Raw genomic sequence first — 22,992 nt, forward strand, 5'->3', positions numbered from 1 at the left:
TCACTTTGCACTGCTTCGCGGCATGACCACTGTACTTCTGCCATCTATGCTTTCTTCCAGGGGACACGGACAATGCAGGGAATTGAATACAAAGACACTTGATGACCGTATTCTTGTCAAAAGTTCTCTAAGGAACAGGTAGAAACGTATTAGATGCATATTTTTGTTCCTCTACTTCAGTCATTTATATTCACAAACAGCGTAAACCTGACAAACCGAATCACCATAATCAGCCAGTCATGGTAATATGGCGGTTCACATTGGCGATGGTAGGAAAGCAACGGTGCTGCACCCTCTATATGTTACTGCAGTATATTTGGAACAAGATTGAAATAATCGAAGTTTAATTTTAAAATAATTATTTTCAGATAAGATGCTAATGAAGATGGATAAATCAATGCAAAAAAGTGATAGTACGTTGTAAGATAAAACGAGTATTAGGCATAATTAGAAGTTGTAATAGTCTCGTGTATTTAAATAATTTCGTTATTTAAATAATTAGTAATGTAAGCACGTAGTCGGCGACAATAACAAAAAATACATATTAAATCTATATGAATTAAAAAAAATTATTAGATATCGCAATGGCCGTAAATGTCTCTTTCTCTTTCATATATGTACTAAAACACTGTCGCTCTAAACATGTATTTATATTTAAATAGTAGCTTTATTATTTTTATTAATATTTATGAATTATCAATAAACAGTTTATTACGAAATGTACAGTGTCTGTTATATTCTACAATCAGACCACAACACGATCCGATATGGTCTAGTGGCTAGGATACCTGGCTCTCACCCAGGAGGCTCGGGTTCGATTCCCGGTATCGGAATTTAATTTTTGTTTTATATATTTTACATGTAACTGTTAATAAATATTTTAAATAAATATTTAAAATAAATATAAAATAAATGTGTAGATTGAAATTTTAAGTATAAGACAATTGGAGTGTTATCTAAATGATCATGCAATTAAAAAAGATGGACTGTTTACAAACTGAAATAATTGCAATTAAAATTGCATTAGTACACATGCTATTATATATAAAAAAGTAAGAGAGATGTCAGATTTTTAATTTTATCCTCTATATTAAATTTATTCTTATTATAGTTATTCGAAATATATGTATCAATGCATAATCATTCTGTGTATAGATGTAATAAGACAGATTCAACGAGAACTTTATTGTAACTAGTTGACAAAAATTAATCTTCGTAAATTTTTTGCTAACAAGTAATATCTTGATGTATTTTTAAATAATAATATTAACATATATTAATATATTATAGTTTAAAAAATACATAATAATTATAATTAGTTATTATAATTTACATTTTTATGTAGAAATTGAATTATTATATATAATGTGATTGTCGCGGAACAATTATCGTTACATTAAATAGTTCGATATTTTCGATATTTTGTAACATAATATAATAAAAAAAATTAATATATTTGTCAAAAAATAAACCCTGCGATGGCCGGGAATCGAACCCGGATCAACTGCTTGGAAGGCAACTATGCTGACCATTACACCACCATCGCAGTTGAGAAAAACTGCTTTTGGTATCATTGTAAAGTGTATAATTCAACATGGTGGAAAACAAATCGAAATAAAAAAGAATATCTGTACGATCAAGAATCAAGCTTAAATTAATTACTTAAAAGAAAAATTATTAAGATAATCGATCATTGGTTGTACCATTATACAAATATCAAAATTTTAAGCACTTTTGTACATGACAATGTGCAATGACATTTTACGTATTAGTTTCCCTTTTATAAATTAAAAAAAATAAAAAAAGAAATCCCTGCGATGGCCGGGAATCGAACCCGGATCAACTGCTTGGAAGGCAACTATGCTAACCATTACACCACCATCGCAGTTAGAAAGCGGTTTCATACACATTCTCACATTGTTGAAGAAAAGCATTAACTTTTTCCTCTTTGAATTATAGATTAATCGAATTAACTACAAACTTCTTAATAATTAAATATTTGTGTCTTTCTTTTTTCTCCAATATTTTATTGTACTTACATGTTGTACTTACTTATTCTGAATGCAAAAGTATAACATGATGAAATTAATTTTATCAAGAAATAAGAAAATTTTGAGATCACGAATCATATGAATCATCACATATCGCGTGCAATTAGCATCTGTATAGAAATACAAATTGAATATAAAATATGCAAATGTTAATAATTGCACCTCGATCTCAAATGTGTGATGAGATATGAAAGTTGAGTTGCAGTTAAATATAGCTACTAGCAAATAGTAAACTCAGGAAACTCAGTTTTATTCTGTGAAATGAAGTGTATATTATTGATCTTGTACATCTACTTATTATAAACGTGTAGACTCATACTATGTTCAATAGATAGAAATAATCATTTATTGTATCGTGGAAATAAACAGATTTTTACAACTCTATATCAATTAAGTAAATATTGATTATTTTTATAAGTCTGAATATATATATATATATATATATATATCATATATATATATATATATATATATATATATATATCAGCGAATTAAATTCAGGAAGCAATATAAATATATATTATATATATTATATATATTATATATATTATATATATTATATATATTATATATATTATATAAATATATATAAATATATATATTATATATTACAATCGTAAATATACATATATATCTCTACTTATTTATTTTGTAAGTAATTTAATATTTAAATATATATATATATATATATATATTTAAATACTAAATTACTTACTTATATATATATATATATATATATATATTTAAATACTAAATTACTTACAAAATAAATAAATAGAGATATATATGTATATTTACGATTGTAATATATAATATATATTTGTATTGCTTCCTGAATTTAATTCGCTGATAATTGCAAATAACAAATAAATTTATAGATAACAATGGCAAAGTTTTTATCGTTCAGTCTGCAGTTTAATTGACATTTAATCATACGGATACAGATTTCTGCGATTTTTCATATGTGATATAATCGAATATATACTGACAGATAATAAACGCGCATGACACATTGTTTTCCGCTGGCCAATTAAGCAGCATTATCAGTCCGAAATAATGTGCTCGTCAATTAAGCAGTATTATCTGGTCCGAAACGAAGCGCTTCCCAAAGTCGTTTCGGCGAACTGCACCTTTATCAGCAAAAATTAAAAAACTTTGAATGTAATACACACAGACGTATTGTACACGCTCAGTCATAAGTATTTATATGCCTGACGCTTCTCGAAGTAGAGTGATAAAGTCGACCTTGGTTGCTACTTTGTGAATAATGAAATCCGATAAAATTCTTATTCCTGAATGGAAGAATTTTCTTAAAATCATATAGATACTTCGTAAACGTGTACCCATAAGTTTGGCATAAAAATACTTCAAAAAAACATAACTTTTTAACCGAGATAAAATATCTTGTAGTACAAGAAAAGTATTTGTTATTAAAAGAAATATTTATTCTATCGAATTTTTGAAAATCTGTTCTTATCAGTTTCAAAAAACATAACTTTTTATCCGAGATAAAATATCTTGTACAATACAAGAAAAGCATTTGTCACTAAAAGAAATAATTATTCTATCGAATTTTTGAAAATCTTTTCTTGTCAATTTTTAACAAGAAAACAGACATTTGAAACAGATCAAAAAAGATCCATATGTACAATACCGAGGAATTAGATTAGATATCGAATTAGTCATCGTTAAGGGAAATAGTCTTTGTGCTTACCCAATAACAAGATAATTGCGGAAACATCAAGATGATATTAAATCGATGAATTTTACATCAATATGATTGGCATTAGAAATTGTTCTCTCGTCCCTTCCTCTCTCCCCCCTCTCTCTCTTTCTCTAAATAAATAACGTTTATTTAATATTACTCCAGTCTATATTTCTGTGTGAATGTATCTTATATGTATAAATTGATTTATAAAAAAAAAAAAGGTTATTTTTACGTCATCCGATGTCCTGATGACGTCACAAATAAATGCTATCAGTGAATCAATTTGACGTCACGATAATGTGTTAAAAACAATCATATATTGATGTTGTCTTGATGTTTCCGCGACTAACTTGCTCTATTTGCGTACGGTGCTTTGATGTACGATAGCGGAAATTACGTTCGATATTAGAATACATGAACGAACTACGTGATTAGCGTGGTCAGTTATTTGCACCGACACGGCGGAGATACATTTGAAATTCTCTCTCAGCGCGAGATACAATGCAAATTCGATTATGTTAGAAACAGCATTTGGCGCTCAGCCCGTATTAGCCGCGCTCTGGTTACTTGCTTGATTAATTTGCCGCGGATTTAATATTGCGAGCAACCATACTCGCGAAAGATCTATGCCCGTATTTCGTATAATTTCTCTACGAATCGAAATATCATCCGTATGAAGGAAATGTCAGTTTTTACAAGATTTATACGAAAAACACAATTTTTATTTTTATTATGTAGCTATTTTGCTCATATTTATATATTCAAATTATGACGTCAAAACCATTCGTTCGGAGAAAATAATACCAATATTATGATAATATTTTTTTATATAAAGTACGAAATTCGTCGAGAATTAAAATGTGATTTTTACTTATTTTTGTAGGGATATAAATTTTTTAAAAAAAGAAAAAAGTAGAAAGCCGTAGAAAATGCAAAATATAAAATATAATTCGATGCAAAGCCAATTCGAGTTACAAATAAGAAAACTGATAAATAGTTGACATTATAAACAGTCGAAATTTGGAAACAGTTTTCGGTAATGCTACCACCATACGTATTGAAACTTTGAAACAAAGTTTGCCGAATTTCATACAAAGTTATACAAAGTTTGTGATATTCCAATGTTTTCCATATTTCTTATGATTTTTCTTAATCACGGATTAAATCGCTGATTTATACAAAATTACGAAAATAAAACGAAATTTACGCGATGCATTTTCGTAGTTAGATTATATTGACATGATGTGTAGCAGTGAAAGAATTGAATGATTTGATTGAATGATCCTGAATGAACCATTTTTGTTTTAAAATGAATATTGTTTATATATTAAATATCATATTGTTTAAATTTATAAAAAAAAATTTATAAAAAATAATATAGAAACGTAATAATAATTAATAAAAAATCGTATTAATTCAAATCAAGAAATATTGAAGAGATATATTGGAGAAATATTGAATAGAATTTTAAATGAAGAATTAAAAAAATTAAATCGAATCAATAAAATAAATGGAATCATGCGAAATTACGAATGTGGGAGTTGTAATTTTTACGATAATAAAAGATAAGAAAATATACATCTTATTAAAGAAATATCGTGAAAACGTTCTGTGTATAATGAGAGTTGTCATTTTCATATTGATTTTTAAAAACAATATGTATTTAAAAACAAAGCAGAACAACACAACTGCGTTTTTTATATAAAATTAGTGACACTAAAAAAATGTACGTAGTAAGACTTAAGCTATAAGCCAATTGATCAATCACAATTGAGAATCGATAAAGCATAAAATTACCATTTTTAAGGTCTTGGCTATGATTGGTTCGTTCGCTTGCTACTAAAGTAATCCCGCCTATATTTTTCTATGTACCATTAGTAAAATAGGGCTGGTAACCTATGGAACACTATGTTAGATTGGTCAGAAAATTAATATTCGAGGTTTATTTCGAGAGTTCAAACTTGGGATCGATTCCAAAAAATTTTCCGAAAAATGAAACAGCCGTAAGTAACGCGAGTAATAAAATTAAATTGCAATATTTCCCTCATAAATGAATATTTATCGTAATAACGTGTATAGATTTCCCTCGCCTATTTTGCATTGGTACGCTTCGCGCTCTGAAGATAGTTACGAGTGAAAATATCCGAAGAAATAAATGTAATAAATATTGTTAACGAGCATTTCGATCAAATGTTTAAACTAAATATATTCCGTCGAACATAACAGTAAATGAAGAATAGGAATTTCATTGGCCGAAAAATTTTCGGATTACGTTTTCATAATCACGATAGCTTAGCGCGCATTAGTGCAAAATAGTGCAAGCAATCGGGATGGTTAGTATAAACGCGACGGTTGAATTACGTCAGTGGGACGCTAACCGTTTCCGTTGTGCAGGAGTAAACATAGCTGCGTGCGTCATTTTGGCTCGAATATCGATCGACAAAGTGATAGATCTGTGAGAGAATCGGATGCCCCATTCGTGAGTACAAGAATCCTTCGGTTATCGCGAAAACCATTGCGGGGGCGACGCGTCATTGTGAAACGCGCCAAATTCCGAGAATCGCGTTCGGGAATCGTGAGCTACGTCGAGTCGCGAGTGTTTGTGATGTGTTGTGTGTGTGAGATTTTTCTGGAAAAGTGCTTATTATATGTGATATGTGATGTGTAGTGTGTGTGTGTGTGTGTGTGTGTGTGAAGTGCATATTATATATGAGCATAGAATGAGAAGAGTGTGTGGCGCCGAAATGCGCATTAAGATGTGTATGGGGATTCAAGATGTCCGCCGAAGCAGCGATGCTAAGGATTAAGGACGCTTAATGGCAAAGGCAGACATCTTCGGACTTTCGTTGGGGAAAGTGGTGAGTCTTCAAATATGAGGTATTTTCAATTTTGGATAAGATATATCGCGACGCGATTCACGGCGAGTTAAGTAGAATAAATCAGGTTAAATAATTTGACGATATCCCGGAGATAGATATCCCGGCGGGGAAGATGGAATTGATGAAAAAAGATTAGATTAGATTAGTTACTATTCGATGAAAATTTATTTGAGAGTGCATTCTTTAAAAAAAGTTCGTTGAGAAATAAAAAAAATAATATTTTTAAAAGGATTTATTTAAATTATTTGTATTGAAGAAATCTAATGTGTAATAATATAAACAAAATTCAAGACAAATCTTAGAATAAATTAATTTTTAGTGTACATTTTTCAAAATCGTCTTAATTTTTTAATCTGAAAATGAGAAAAATTTGTTGAACTTTAACTTAATGATTATTAAAAATTGATAAATATTATTTGAATATATGATTAAACATTACATCACATAATTTACATAATTCTTATTGATACATAAAAAGTTTTGAATCAGGTTTATTATAGATTGTCTAATTTCAATCATACATTATTTATTTCTCAGTAGCCTGTTTTTTTCCATAACATAAATAAAACGTAACATAAATAAAAGACACAAAAGACCAAGGATCTACATTCGATATAGATGAACAATAACGCTGATTACACTCAATTCCGACATTTCTGATTACGACGATTAATCACTTTGTGTCTTAAAGAAAGTCTAAGTTTAGAAAAAAAAGGCGCGAGAGGAAATTAGCGAAAACTCACGAACGAAATAATCGCGATAATATCCCGTAATCTCGAGCCGTTAGTAGATATCGCGTCATTGTCATCGCTAATAATGAACTAATGACAGGGAATGGGATAATCGTTTAAAGGCTCTTGTAATACGCCTGCGGGCTTTGTCAAATTACGCGGACAGAAATTGCGCTGATAAGACAGCGTCAAGATATCCACGCCGCGTACGCTTGGCCTTATCCTTTAATTATAAAGGGATCTCATTAGAAAAATGCTTGGGTTACGGCGCGTATTACGCGCGCGGGCGATCGCGCGCGGTCGCGATGCGCATTATCCGCGGATTTGCATATCGCGTGTATATACCTGCTCGCACGCAGCGGGGGACGCCTATGTGCAGGCGCCGCCGATGCCGCCGATGCCGCCGCTAACCGGTGCTCCGAGTGTTTGTACAAAGAATTACAGAGTACGACGATCTCTTCCACGCCTCCGCTCTCTAATTGCCGACGCCAAAAATTACGCGCTTTCCGCGTGCGTTCTCGAAATTGCCGGCGGCGCCGAAGTTCCGTGATTTCTCGCTGCAGCGAGATATCCCGGAACTAGGTTTGATAACACGCGGAGTATTCTTTCGAGCTCGTCATTTTCCCTCAAGCAAGTTTCCTCGTGAGTCGAGTTTTACAAAGGAAAAAAAAATTCTTTGGATGTATCGCACCTATTTTTATTTACAAGAAAAAAATTTTGAAAAAATTTCCCTTTTTTTCCCCAATTTTTTCCTAATTTTTTTTCATTGTAAATATAAAAATTATAAAAACAGATATAATACATCCTTAGTAAATAATTTATAAATTTTATGACTTAGTGAACAAAAAAATAAGAATAACGTCTTTTACAATCTTTTTCTGGGACAAAGTCTGAGAGATTTATTTCTTGACGTGCTTGAAAACAAAATTAAAAAAATGACATCACTTTCATTCTGATCTAGTGCTAATTCGATACTTGTCGAGTATAAAGTTGAAGCCATTACTCGCTTTCGCAAAATACGTTCATCGCTTCCACAGATCTGTAGTAATTTAATATCATCCTCTTATTTTCTCGCGTAAATTTATTTCCCGCTCGAGAACGAGATTATCCGAGCTTACGGCATCTTGTTTTTTTTTTCTTCGTTGCTCGCAGGTTCACTTGATAACTTCGCGTTCTACTTTCGGCAACTTCCACATAAGTTCGTTCCTCGTTTCGAGCGTTATTTATTCCAGTTCTGTTTGCGTTCCGTCTGAGATGTATTTCCTACGCGACGAAAACGGGCAGTGGCCCGTAATATCTTGATGAATAAACCAAGTGAAATAGTAGGCGAGATAATAGAAGCGTTTTGGCGAGATAATAAAAGCTGTAGGAATAAACGTCGCAACTTTTTTATCAATCTTTTTATAAAAAATTATCTCATTTAAAAGTACGTAAAATCCTCGTTTTAGACATAGATTCTTGATGTTAAACGCGTTGAATAAATCATAGGATCGTCTCGTGTATGCTTTTCTTCACCGTGCCGGGAACGCATGTTAGGAATTTATTGTGTACCACGCAATTCCATTAGATCCTTCGCTAATTGTCAATTGACAAATACAAAGCCATTGTCTAATCTCCTCCTTGGTCTCTCGTCCTCCCTCGAATGAACTGCGAGAGGGCATACTCGGAGACTCTCTTGGCGGCCGATCGATCCGCATTAGTCCAAGCACTTCAAATAGTGCGATCGTGGTATGCGTTCAGGAATGGCAATAACGTTGATAGGATAGTAATATGATTATCACCTGTGCAAGAGGGCCGATAGTGGTGCTATACGTATAATTAGAGACAGGATTGAAGGGGCGGAACGAGAGGCGCGAGAGGGAGTATGATGAGGGCGGAGAGGCGGGCGGGGGACACAAGTATAATGCCATGCAAATACAGCTCATCACTTGGCGGAGCCAGGGAGTGGAGTGCATTAATCCGCTAATGCACATGGGTCCCGTAAAATTAGATTCGGCCAGATTTAGTTTGGGAATGCGATATTTCAGTGTTCGAACGAATTCCCGGCGACGACTGCCCGCCGGCCGGAGGATGCCGCGCGAATTCGGCGCAACGCGGATGCGGAGCCGGAGTCCTGTAATGCGACTGGCGGGAAACGCTGTTACTCGTCAGCGAGATTAATGGCGATACATCGCGTCCTCGATCGAATCATGCGCGCGGCATTTGGCGCACTTAAAACCCGCCGATAGCGCGCGCGCGCGCCACCCGCGCTGAATATAAAAAATGCACGTTCGGTCTTCGCGACGCCAATGAGCGTGTCGCGCATTAACATCCATCAATATTCATGCGCGTCGAGTTAGCGGCTATTGCCGCGCGACTCCATAATTTCACGTTCGTCGACGCACCTAAATACCATTGCGAATTTCCGAGCGAGAGAATTTCTACCAGCCGACTGTGAGTTCCTCTCCGTTCTAACAGATGGCCCTAGAAGGTTGCATTTCGCTGTCAACAAATTTGCAAATTTCTCGTTATGTCGGGGGGAGGGGGAAAAAAAGACAAATATAAAATACTGATTATATTTGGATTATATCGTTTCATTGTTATTCATACTTATTCGATAAATCTGTGCCAGAACGCTATACAATGAAGGTATATAGATTAGCGTTGGCGGAATTGTATTTTTAAAATTCAAAATAATAAAAGATGTTTCTAAAAATGGAAAAATTCGGACAATTACGGGATTCTTACTCGCTGATAACTGTGATTTTCATGAAAACGCCTCCGTATTTGTCCTGATGTTTCTTTAAAGAGGTGGCATCGATTCTTTGATCGCTTTCAATGAATCCCTGAACAATGCTTGTTCTTTATCAATCATGGATATCACAACTCGGGATCTCTCTCTCTCTCTCTCTCTCTCTCTCTCTCTCTCTCTCTCTCTTGCGTTTAGAACCCACCTGACACTCCCGCCGCCCACGAACCGGCTTCCCCCTTCTTCCTGCGCGGTTCGACCGTGGGATTACTCGCGTCCAATTAAATTTAACGAATTTCCACGGGCGCGAACAGCTTTATTGGTTTCATTAATTACGCATGCATCGTTCTCACGGCACGGCTTCTCGGGAACGCAGGCACGTCCGATTGGTGCGTATTCTACAATCGCCACTATCGTTTCTATCACATGCGGCTCGTACCGTTTCATGCAGTTCTGCAACGATGTGGTATTTGATGATGCGGACGAGCTGGTAAAGCCGAATTGTATACGTAATTATCGATCGTAATTATACTTGATGCAATGATAAGTCTCTTGATTATGTAACAATTTTTTTATTCATTTCTTTAATGACGAAAAGGCTATGATTTTAATTACGAGCGATCGTAATTTTAAATATAGATTTTAAATATATCGCATAATTTCTATTAAACTACCTTAAACTTCGCTATTTTCTATTAGCCGTGAATATAATTGAGCTACAAATGTTTAAATTCGCTTGATTAAAGGGAATATTTCTATGTTATTCTATGCACTTTGTGATGTATCGTAATGAGATAATTCATACGCGCAATCCCCTCACGCACAATCGCAATCGATTTACCTTTTATTATACGATTTCTGCATACGTTCTATAAATAACTGAACTGAAATGGGGATACGATGCGCGAAGGGTGATCGAAGGTTGTTGCGGTGAATATGCCCCGCGGGATCGTCGAGCATAGGGTGGGAATCCAACATGTCGCTATTTCGGATTTAGTAATTAAATATTTTCCGGCTCGGTTCAACAGCAACGTCGATTTACTACTTTGACGGGATATCGACGCGGCGCGACTACCCGGGAAACGTTTGATTCGCAATCACGGCGACGCGAAAGTTTGTTTAAAAAAGCTCGCGAGATCCAAATAACTGACCATGAAACAACATAAAGGGGGAAAAGCAGGCTCGGTAACGTATTTTAAATAACGTGACGCTTTTTATGTGCTTTGATTTTTTTTCCCCTCACATTTTTTCATTCATTCAAACTCGCGAAATATTTTTTTTAATATAACAAAAAAAAAATTTCGACCAGTTAGTGCTCTTCCAAATGTATAGATATCCAAATGTATAGATGTATAGACAATCGATCAAATTCAATTCTCTCACGTATTTCGAAATATCCTTTTCGCGCTTAATGGAATAATGAATTTATTTTGGCTCATGTTTTTTTTTAACGCACATTTTTATTACTTTTTCCACAAATTCCGATATATCGGATAAAAATAATATGAGATAAACTTATTTTTTTTTTTTCGCACGAAATATAACGTGAAATATACGTGAAAATAATACGTGCGCATAGAGACAATATATGATACGACAATTCGAGAGAAAAACATTTTCTCATACGATAAACGTGAAGCTCTATCAGAAGTTCAGGACGAGCGACTAACATGCGAGCAAGCGTATCGACACGAATATGCTAATCATCCCGTGGCGTGTTAGTTATGCTAATTTCTTTATGATTCATCAGGGCAAACATATGCTGTCTTGAATTTCATTCTGGCCACCTGCGAAGGGCTAATTGTCGATGAATTATTAATTTACGAGTAACCCGCATGTACTTACGCTTTAATGATGCCGACGCGCCTTTCGTTTTCATCTGTCCGCGTTAACTCGCGTCTGCAACGTACTTTTAACTCTGCAACTCTGTATTTATTACATCTTTATTACGTCAACGATCACAACGATATTAACTCGCAAGTTAACTCGGACGTACAGGTAACAATAGACACGTCGACGATGCACGTGTCGATGAATGCAAGAGGGCGGATGCATGGAAGTGAACTCGTGTCACGTTTGCGCCGCGTAAATCTTTGGGCGAGGCTTCTCTCCTTCGTTCCTCGGTCCCTCTCTTCCGCGAGAATGCTAATTAACAATTGCCAGCTCGCAGGCGGCGCGCGACGAAATCGTAAAACGGTACGTTACCGCGGCCTAACAAGGCGTGAAGGGTGGATCGGACGGTGACGTCACGGGTTACCGAAAACGCACATCGCCGACGTCGCATCGTACCGCGCCGATCGGCGGCAACCGCTACCGACAGCGATGCACGGAAAGGGAAACGGAGAGAAAGAGGAAGGCAACAGATCTCCCTGCAGGCTCGTAAACCGGCGCAATGAGAAGAGGGGCTCCGTCGGGGCCAAAAAGCGGACGGAGGTCGTCAATGTTGATGATGCGTGGATCACGATGTACTGACGGCTCCATCATAGCCTACCGCGGGTAGTCTCCGTGCGTATCCCGCTTTCCCCCTTTCTCCCCCTCCCTCTCCCCCCCTCTCCCCCTTTCTGTCCCTTTTGCTCTTTTTCCATTCTATGGGAAAATATACCATCTCCGTGCGGCCTATTCCATTTGCTTTATTGAAATAATGTTGAGGGGCCCAACTTCTGTCGGCGCGTCCCACCGCGGCGAGAACGGGATTTTATCGTGACGATTTTCGAAGATTTATCTTTGACGATCGCTTGAGTTTTGGGGAGAAAGATCGAAGAGTCTTATATACACGAACTATTTTCGTTTAATGATGTATGTATAACACATGTATATTTACATAATAAGTATTAAATAAAAGACTTCTTCAAATTTTCAGTTTGCAATGTATTACTTTTATAGTTTAGTTTAGTTAATAATTATTGTGATCATTATAATTATTACAACCATTTGATATATTTTATTTATATTTATATATAAACTATTTTAATGTTTTGTTCATTAAAATCATTTAAATTATTCATGGAAAATGGTATTACATCTCCGGAAAAAATCAAGTAACATGTGACAAATGGTGATCAGATGAAACTCGTGCCGACTGCAAAATAGATCGCGCGTCTATTACCATATGTTACCTTCTACTTAGCATATTCTTAGCACAACGAGGACGAGTTTTGCTGTATTCCGATTAAGTCCGACTTTAATTATAATGAACCTTGAGCTCAACGGTTATCATATACCTCCACATTGTAGAAAACACAGCTGCCACACGCGTATATGCAGTATTGTATTTTCAGAAGCGACGATATCGAAAATGTTAACGATATATGGGTTTCTTTCTTCTTTAACACTTTGAAAAAAAGCGAAAGCTTTCGCGAGAAACGAGAACGGGATATCGATCCGATCGGCGTGATTATCTATAGGGTGACACAAGGGCTGTCGCCGACTTGTCTTCCTCACCCTCGCCGTATCCGAGTGTCGTCACATATTGACGCCTCCGCTTTATTCAATTGCTCACCCGACACACAAGGTCCGACGACATTTTAGCCCGAAGCTCAAACATGTTTTTTCGCTTTCGCTCATTTCCGGACCGAACGCTCGGCATCCTGCGCGATTCCGGGCCGGCATGAGCACGGCGTCTCATCTACACGGCGACGAGAATAACGAGCTATTTAGTTTTCCATCACCCCCCGGGAACGAAGCGCGTTCGGAAAAAAGCAGAGTAGATGGACAAGAACGAGAGGAAGAAGAGGGAAGAAGAGAAGGGGGAAACGATCCCCGAAGGAAAGTTCCGCACCGGAGCGATGATTTTTTCCTCATCAGGCAATGTTACGGGAATTTCATTGGTAATTAAAAGTCACCGGGCTGTGTGATTGGAATTAATGGTCAAATGGTCAATCTGCCCGGAGGGAAAAAAAAACTCAGCTGTAAAATGGCCTCTGCGCCAATCTGCCCCGACGCTCGATTTGTACTTGATGGCACGTAGCAGCGCGTGAGTTTCGCGACACTTCGGACACCACGGCTGTTTTATTATTTCAAGCCCTTCGCGTTTTTAGTGATTTATAAAAAGCCGGGAGTTTGCGAGTCGATATCGCGCATGGCGACTCGCTATTAAATGCGCCGGGCCGTTATTTGCATCGGTGCAACCCTTTGTCGCGGTTGACGTTTGTCCGCTATTATTTCATTAGCTTTATTATTCTATTACATCCAAATTGAGATCTTTCAGAGACAGACATTACATTTCACGATGCACCAAAATAATCAATCCGTGACATACGAACTAAATGAAAAATATTTTAATAATTTAAAAAATAATTCTTAATGTCATAACGCGTCATGTCGCAGACGACCTAATATCCAATTCTTCGAATTAACGATATTTCTATGTTTAGAAACACATTTAAATATACATAAAGTACATATCATTATTATTGCATTGTGATACACAAACCCTCAAGAATTGCTAGTACATCGAATGTCATAAAGTCCCGTCGTTGGCAAGGACAAAAGACTTTCGACGCGCCTATCTGCGTATATACGAAAATGCGCGGGGTGGAATTCTTTCGTAACGCTTCTCCAACCCCTTGACATTTTCTCGCGGTGGCTGGTTGGACGAGCACACGAGGGGTCGCTCCGGCGTCTATCTGTCATTACAGGAGATTTGTGCTCGTCCGAACTGAAGCTCGACCTTCTGGCCCACGTTACAGTTATGGAGCATATACACATACATACATACGTGTGTGTGTGTGTGTGCAGTATTTTTCTCTCTTTCTTTCTACACATCTCTACCCTTCGCTTTTCGAATCCGAGCCGAGTAGACGAGGGTGGCGTAATCGTCCGCGGGCGTATATAACAATCTCGAAGGCATAACCCGATGGTAGGTACGGAGGCATAAACGCTGGCGAGGCGAGGCGAGGCCCGGAAATGGTGAAAGTAAAGTAGAGACGATATCGAGGAAACTAGGAAGAAGCGCGATCGTGATGGTCGTAAGTGCCGCTCGGCGAACGCTCGGGACCATATGGAATTGTTTATGAACCATGCAACTTTATTTTCCTCCCGATACTTCTGGACGCTCCGTCTTCGTTGCTTTTCCGGAATTCCGTTTTGATGCGTGACGAACGGCTTGGCTCGGTTGAAAGGGAATTTTATTAAATATCAGAGATTTTCCAACAGAAATATCACGTTCACTTGTGCAAAGGAAAAATGCATCGCGCATAGAGAACGTGCTTTGACTTATTGGCATATTCGGAGTTAATTGTAAGAAATTTAATTATAGAATTAGAATTCAAAAGGAGTTTAATAAAATTTAATTGATACAATATAAAAAAAATTTCGTCTCTCAGTTAATTTTAAATGTATTGTGATAAAAACTTTAATTTTACGTTTAATCGTTTAAAATATTCAATATTGAAAACGAGAATTGCAACGCGAATCGTAATGCATAATTTGTTACCTCGATAAATATTTCACGTCGATGCAAAGGCATGGAACGTGACGTGAGTCACTTCGAATCTCGTTATCATAATTTCGAATAAGAAATTTCCAACCGCAGCGATTGGAAAACGTACGACGGTAGCACGATCTGACAGAGATCTCCGACGGCGTGGAACTTAGTTATAATTTATGAGGGTTTATAACGACTTTGAAGGATAGGAGGCGGTACGGTAACGAGGTCACTCGACATAATTATATTTGGAAGGGATTTCTCTCCTCGGGTGGAACGAGATGCCCGAAGACGAGGAAAAGTGGGTAACTCACTTTTCTCGTCAGGATAAAGTGAGTTCGACTTTGAGAGGGAGTATGCGCGTAATATTGATGGACAGTGACTCCGCTGTTATCGGTCCGACCGGGTAGTTTATCATCCGAGAAGCGAGCGCATTACGCCTCGATTAATCTTCGATATTTATATTAGATCTTCATTAAATAAAATATTCTATCAACGCGAAGGGGAACGTATATGAGAGTGCCACTCGGTGTCGTGTTTTTTTTTCTCGATAAACTTCCTAAGTACCAGGAAGAAGGGGAAACACTCCATTATCAAAGTTGCCACGTTTTCTGCGTGATATACTTTTTCATTTTGTGAAAGGAATTATTTTAAAGTAATAAATTCGCAAAGTTGGAATTGTCGTGATTATATCAACAGTCGTTTAAAGGAGAAATTTATTTTTCCCCGATTCCATTCAACGTTCGTATCTAATAAGTTAATCTGGTGTCCCGTTATATTTCTCTCTGCACGCGATATCGATTCCTTTCCCCGACGGAAATTTCAAGTATACCATTTCGGAGCACTATGCGCGATAAAATCTGCCGGAACGAAGAAAACGGCAGCCACCTTCTCGGAGAGCACTCCGTATGGAACTTTATTCCGCTGGCCCGTCGGGGCGAGGGACGCGATAAGCGTTATCAATAAACTACGCATACACGAAAGTCGGACTCGACTAAAGTCGCGAGCGCGTCCCAATTTCCGCGACGGCGACGCCGGTCGTCGCGCTGCTTTTTCGAAAAATGCTTCCTGGATTCCGGAATGCGAATGTATATCCTATTGATATGCAAACTAAGTTCTGGATCGTAAAGTTGGCGCGATATCACCGGATCTTTGCAAGATCCCCGCCTTCTTGTCTTCTAGTCTTCCCCCTTCCCCTTCCCCCTTCCCCCTTCCCCCTTCCCCCTGGCTACCTCCTCGTTTCCTCGTTTCCCGTTGAGCGTTTACGTGGCTACCGGGTGATCGTTCGGCGCGATTTTATCCCGCATTATCCTGAACGATACGCCAGTTTAAACTTTAACTCGGCCATAATCACGGCGTAAAGGCGAAATACAAATGCGCTCCTCGGGGCAATTGCTCGTCGTGTCGGAAAACCGATATACCGCCTTCGGGAGTTGGGAGAAAGGTAAAGAGACACGCGCGGAGGGAAAGATCGTATGCTTTATACGCCGTGCTTCTCGCGAATCGTTAACGAGAGGGACACTTGAAGGCAACCTCCACGCGCAGGCTAAATAGGGCCTGGAGGCTTCGCTCCTTATTTTGAAAGAATACACGACGGTAACCGCGGTCGTTCCATTCCCATCTTGCGTCGATGTTAAAACGTTGACGATCTTTATGCTCGACAAATAACACTTAAAATTAGACGGTTATGCTCCTGTCAATAAACGCGATAACGAGCAAAGCCGTGATGATCGTTTTTAACTTTTCATCGTAAACACCGTCATCGCAGAATTTTAAGTGGCCCAGAAATTACAGGCATTATTTTTTAAGTAGCACTCTTTAAGCAGCTTTCTATGTATTTTTTACACAATCCACACAAATTTTTTTTTTACGTTTATATTTGATCGACTACTGTATGGAAACGCAAGATATCGTGATATCTCTTGAAACCGGCAAGGAAATCTTGTCGCTCGCGACTTCCGCGGTTGAATAACTAAGTAATAATGGTCGTCGCGATTGGAATGGTGACGCGAAGATAATGTTTAACGACGATCGTAACAAGGCGGTTTTACTGTTCGGTGACGCGCGAAACAGAATTTCCCTTTCTGATCTTTTTTCCCATTTTTTTTTTTTTTTTTTTTTTTTCGAAACGACGAAACAAGCTGTCTATACGAACCATTCCATTCGCTTCCGCGTTATTTATTTATCCACTCGAGTTAATGCACGCGCGATCTCGCGTTACGCTGTTACAACAATATTGAAGTGCATGATAAATACGCGGGCGTTGTAAACCGCGTGATAAAATGGACGGCTTCGCCGAGGTGTTTATGCGCTACGTGTTTCTCAGGATCTCCTTGGGTAGTTGAGTTTATTTAAGGATACAACACTATCCTATCTCTCCACCACATTAGCTTACCTTGTTATCAATGCAGCACGTACACCTCGCGCATTACTGATGGGATAGCGCTGCGGCGAGTGAAACGCATAATTTTACACTCCTGTAGTACCGTTGCGCAATATATATTGCACGTCAGGCTCTAGTAACTCTTTGAAAAAAAAAGATAATTTTACTTGTACTCGCTCTCGGTAGCAGCGCGCCAAGTTTAGAATTTAATTAACAATTCTATTCGATGATGTCAAAGGGTGTCAAAATAAATATGTTAAACTAAATTAATGCAAAAATGATTTGGAAGAAGCGAACATGGATTATCGTGGCAGCCTGAATGAAAAGAAAAAACACTTTGGCAAAAAAGAATGGATTTAATATGTTTAAATCACAGTGTGAAAAGGGCCGATGCCATCGGCAGCAAATTGAGAGACGCCAATGTGACCAACAAAAGGCACAAAGGACGTCTCATATCTTTCGGTCGAGAGTTCTTTCTATAGCAGTTACCTTTGTATGTCATTCTCACCATTCCCATGCAAATGAACGATCGTGTCGCTGCGCCGCGATATCTTGGTGTTTCTACCTGGAAAAGAACGTTGGCAAGGAACGTTGGAGGAACCACGCGACGAGCCACGACCGCAATCGCGTGACCCTTGACCCGGGGAGTTAACCCGCTAGCGCGACTAGTCTCGAAAATTGGGGTGGCAGCCTGTCCGCTTGCGAATTTATTTGTCATCGAACACACAGCCTAAGGCGGAAAGAGAAGAAAAAAAGAAGAAGACGAACCGAGCCCGGCTGCAGCAACAGTGTCGAGAACAAGATGGAGAAGAGGAAGCGATGGAAGAGAGAAGCTGCTTTGCATATCGACGAATTTACGAGCCGAGCGAACCCGTCGTGTCACTGTCGCCCGGAGGGAAGTTCCAACCCCCGAACGGTGGTTTATGATATCGACGAAAAGTCACAGTTCTCTGTTTCCCTCTCTCTTCTTTCTCTCTCCCTTTCCTTCTCTCTCGATGCAACATGGCCAATCAGTGCTCTCGTTGCGTTGTTTCCTCGTCGATCTCCCTCTCTTTCTCTCTCTCTCTCTCTCTCTCTCTCTCTCTCTCTCACACACATACTCACTCACTCACTCATCTCTTTCTCTGCTTCTCGTCCCTTCCTGGTCTCATATCGACGAATTTATAGCCGGCACCGCTCGGCCCATTGTAACGAAGATTGTTTACGATATTGACTCTTCCTTTTATGTTAATCCCGTGTCCGAATGGTTCTGGTCGACGTGTCGCGGGCGCACATTTTGCATTCGGACGCGCACATGCTAAGAGGAGGGAGGAGAGCGTAACAATGTCGTGCGAATGTGCGCGTGTGCGCGTCATGGCTGGGGAGGAAGAGACGACGAGCTATCGACGAATTTACGAGGAAACGGACGAACCCCGAAACTCACGGTGTGCTTCGTAGCGTTATGTCATCGCTATGCTAATTGTGCCCAATTAGCATAGGAAGTATCAGTAAACTAGCGCGACGCCACCGTGACGAGCAGGGGCGAGAGAAGCGATATTTGTCGTGACATCGACCACAATTAGGTTCTGTGCGGCGCAAAGGCCCCTTTCACCTCTTTCTACCATTATTTACCGCCTCTTTCTCTTTGTCGTTCCGTGAGTAATGGCGAGTAGTACCGAAGAACGATACGTTGCGTGCAAAGAGAAAGGAAAAAAAAAAAAGATAACGCGGCCGTGTTGGCCACATGTCTTGCGCGATGTAACGTCGAGTGTCATCTATTCTGTCGCCGTCGTAATCTACGAGTCACAAAAAATCCGACACCTGGTAGAGAAGCATTTAAAAACATCTTTCGATCATCGTGTTACACTGTGTCAAATTATCATTTTGACTGAGAACGCGCTTGCGTATTATGCGAAAGAAGGGTTCGACGGTTGGAGAAACCAAAGTTAAAAGATTAGCCATATACGATAGTCATTTTGGGAACACGAATAATAAATCGCATTGTACGTTTCTACTGTGACACGTGACTTCTATGAAGTTAGCAATTCATCTTTAAAAAAAATTAACTTTTTAGAGCTGTAAATGTACTGCTAAAAATTTTGAGACTTCTTCATAAAATTAGAAATAATTCTGGTGAATTAAAGTTAAATAAAAAAAAAATATTGAAAAAAATTTCCGGTGTTTCTATTGCTCATATATCGTTTGCATTCCTCTATAATTTGTACGTACGCGTAATAAGCCGACGTTCATTGTCGCGCGCGACGTATTTTAGGCCAGATTGCTGACGCTCGAAATACCGCGGTAAATTGCTGTCTTCAGGACGCGATGTCTTTGCGGTGCCGCAATCAGAAACAAGATCGACGCCCGTCAGGAGGATTTGGGGTCGGCGCCATTAGGCGGGTTCTCTCTCGCCCCGTTCCGCCATTCGCGTAATTGGCAGGGATAATTAGCATGGCAAGTGGTACGATAGCACGTCACATTCAGTCGTGCGCGCATTCGGTATCCTCGTCTCACCCCCACTTGCGGGAGTATACGTACGAAATCAGGCATTCGTATGTAAACTTTCGACATTCCGCCTCGTCCCTCGAGCTCCTTCCATCATGTCGATGATCCTGCACGCGCGTTTCAGCAGTGTTGACCAACTCGCGGACCATGCTGGATACACCGAATTCGTAATAGTGATTAGCTAATGGAGTGTGTCCATCTCAAAGTTTCCTCGTTTATCTTTAAATTTGTATTATCTCAGATTCGAAAGAGATAGTAAGTTTAGTGATATATATATTTCCTGTATATAGAGTCTAATGAAATTGGAAATCTTTCTTTCATGAATTGTAGTCCTAGTAATGAGAGTTAATAATGCGAGATCGTAAACTAGTTGTAACGTTCCAAAAATATATATTACATATCTTTGCTATGTGATTTGATTACGATTATCATAAAATTCACTTGATATATATTTTTTTCTATTTTTTTGAAATATATTTTAGACTCTTTTTTCAAGCCGCATCGAGTTTTCTCTCGAGTTTTTTCGAGAGGAAGTTGTACACCACTGGCGCGGTAGATCGTCGTGTCGTCCTCGATGGCGGCCGTAGAGGGACGTTTCGAGAGGTTTATGGCGTATATAGATGCGCGGACCGCACGACGGGGCCAACGTAGATTGCACCGCGGAATATAGATGGGAGAATAACTCCTCTCCGGGAAAAGCGACGGCGAGAGAGACGACGGTCGACCGCGAGAAAGAGGGGACCGTGATTCGACACGGCCCATTCCTGGTCTGCGGGTGCGTTTAGTTAAGTCATTCGCGGGGATTATGAATCCGCCACGGGTCGTGATCCCGTCGCTCGTCTCGTCGTTTTGCCGATCTAACGACGCGGCGTCTTTTTGCCACGACGAAAACAAAGGGCGTCGATGCATCGCGATCGTCATCGTGAGAGACGCACCGACGCGGAAGATAATCGCCAGAGTTGACGAGTGATTTAAATGGCATTTCATTACGCGAAGTCTCTCTCTCTCTCTCTCTCTCTCTCTCTCTCTCTCTCTCTCTCGTGCCTAGTTGGTTCCGCGAATAATTAAAAGTCTCTCGAAGCAGCAATCTTACGTCGGGAAACTTCAGAAGCGTCGATTTAATGCGTTGGAAATTTATTCGGCGCAATTGCGTGTGACGCGATCAACCACGCCTTCTTTCTCGATTTCTTAGTCACAGTCCTTGGTTTAAATGTAGCGAATCGAGATATTTACATACTAGTTTGCCATCTTCGTTTCAGGGACGCGGATTATTTTTATTATCCGCAAATTGTTGTTAAACACGAATATAAATGGAAATAAGGATATCAATGAGAAAATTTGTCATTAAAATTTGTGACGACAAGAAGGTATCTTACGGTAATTATTTCGTGCATCATTTAGCGTCATAATTTTACGTATTTTATCACCATGTATAAGAAACACGGTGTAATTAACGTCTCGCGTGTATGCTACAGACAATAAACTTTTCCCTCGCGAAATTTGCTTTTATGACTGCGTATTATTTTCGCGAATGTGTTTCCGACTTTTTCAGCAATGCCGCTCGTCACGTAATTTAACCGGAGCGTGAACGCAGCGTGGAATACGTCTCCCGCGCTCTGACACCCAGCAAAATTAAAAATTAAAATTTCATCGTTTACAAGAGCTGCAAGTGCTCTCGCTGCTTTTTGCAATGCGGATCCGTGGTGTTGGTTACACGTCACGAAGAATTAAGGGGAAGCGGAAAATATTACACGAAGTGTTGCCCAAGAATATTACGGCGGGAATTACATCGCGAAGTACGTTAAATAAACACATAGCTTCTCGATTTCTCGGTTTTAAAAATGCTTTTTACCATATATACCGCACGTTCATACATATAAGCGTAATGTAGACGTTTATATGTTTACAGCACCATGTGAAAAATGTGAAAAAAAAGATTACAGTTAATATTTCACGAAGTAATTAATTGAAGTTAAAAGTTAATTGAAATTTTGAAATTAACAAAGTTGTTTCATTTCATTTTCGTTATTCGCGATTTTTTTTCTTAAAAAAAAAAAAAAACGGAATCTATTTTATTTACTATCGCAGGCGCTATTCAGAGCGGCCATCTACAATTTAAAAAAAAAAATGTCAAAATTGAAAAATCACTCGATGAAATCATCCTCGCGCTCGCGCGCGTGGAGATCAATAGTAGCGGTTGTCGATGCGACATTGGCGCGTTGACAATCGCGCCGGACAACGGTTTTCTAAACGAGATCGGCGCCGCGCGGGCTCGTCCATGAATAAGCGACAAAGTGTAACTGAAAAATGAAATCTGTGTATAAAAGCGGCTCACCGACGTGCATATATTCGCATACCCGCGCGCGCGCGCGCGCGCGCGCGTGCGCGCACGCCTGCCTTGATGGACGCTCCGGTTACATGCGGGACACTTAACGCGGGAAACGCCGGCCGGGGAACGGCGGGCGTTTCACCGTCGAAACGCACCGGTATGCGGCAGCATGCGCGTTACATTGACTGATTGAGTGGCATTGAATTGAATCGAGGGTGGACATGCCGCTGCGAGGTAAGCGCGAGGGGGGACTGACGGTCAGGGAGGGAAGGAG

General features: G+C 39.0%; 1 long non-coding RNA gene and 3 other non-coding genes across 4 annotated transcripts; 2 read left to right on the plus strand and 2 right to left on the minus strand.

Moving 5' to 3' along the window:
- The first annotated feature begins 131 nt into the window (after positions 1 to 131).
- LOC148935797 (uncharacterized) lies at positions 132 to 1,778 on the plus strand. Its single transcript, XR_016140109.1, has 2 exons — positions 132 to 269; positions 369 to 1,778. It is a non-coding gene; the product is annotated as an uncharacterized LOC148935797 (long non-coding RNA).
- On the plus strand, positions 762 to 833 carry TRNAE-CUC (transfer RNA glutamic acid (anticodon CUC)). Its single transcript has one exon. It is a non-coding gene; the product is annotated as a tRNA-Glu (tRNA).
- On the minus strand, positions 1,475 to 1,546 carry TRNAG-UCC (transfer RNA glycine (anticodon UCC)). The gene has a single exon. It is a non-coding gene; the product is annotated as a tRNA-Gly (tRNA).
- Positions 1,779 to 1,813: 35 nt separating the features above from the next.
- Positions 1,814 to 1,885, minus strand: TRNAG-UCC (transfer RNA glycine (anticodon UCC)). Its single transcript has one exon. It is a non-coding gene; the product is annotated as a tRNA-Gly (tRNA).
- Between the last annotated feature and the right edge of the window lie 21,107 nt (positions 1,886 to 22,992).

Source organism: Pogonomyrmex barbatus, unplaced genomic scaffold, assembly GCF_055798465.1.
Source record: "Pogonomyrmex barbatus isolate J1 unplaced genomic scaffold, ASM5579846v1 scaffold4, whole genome shotgun sequence".
Classification (NCBI taxonomy): Eukaryota; Metazoa; Arthropoda; class Insecta; order Hymenoptera; family Formicidae; genus Pogonomyrmex; species Pogonomyrmex barbatus.